Raw genomic sequence first — 491 nt, 5'->3', positions numbered from 1 at the left:
TAGAATATTCCCCTCAGCGCTGTACAATCACCAGGTAAAATGCTCTCCTCAGTGCTGGTACAAACACCAAGTAGAATATTCCCCTCAGCGCTGTACAATCACCAGGTAAAATGCTCTCCTCAGTGCTGGTACAAACACCAAGTAAAAATATTCTCCTCAGTGCTGGTACAAACACCAGGTAAAATACTCTCCTCAGTGCTGGTACAAACACCAAGTAAAATACTTCTCCTCAGTGCTGGTACAAACACCAAGTAAAATATTCTCCTCAGTGCTGGTACAAACACCAAGTAAAATATTCTCCTCAGTGCTGGTACAAACACCAAGTAAAATATTCTCCTCAGTGCTGGTACAAACATCAAGTAAAATATTCTCCTCAGTGCTGGTAACGTCGAACTGTATCATCGTTTGTAAACAATTTACACATCCTTTCTTATAAATCTTTTGAATGCTAAAAGTTCACCCCCCATCTCTTTACGTTTCGATATGCTCCC

This window comes from Limulus polyphemus, unplaced genomic scaffold, assembly GCF_000517525.1.
Source record: "Limulus polyphemus unplaced genomic scaffold, Limulus_polyphemus-2.1.2 Scaffold6889, whole genome shotgun sequence".
NCBI lineage: Eukaryota > Metazoa > Arthropoda > Merostomata > Xiphosura > Limulidae > Limulus > Limulus polyphemus.
Note: the sequence above shows the minus strand (reverse complement) of the source record.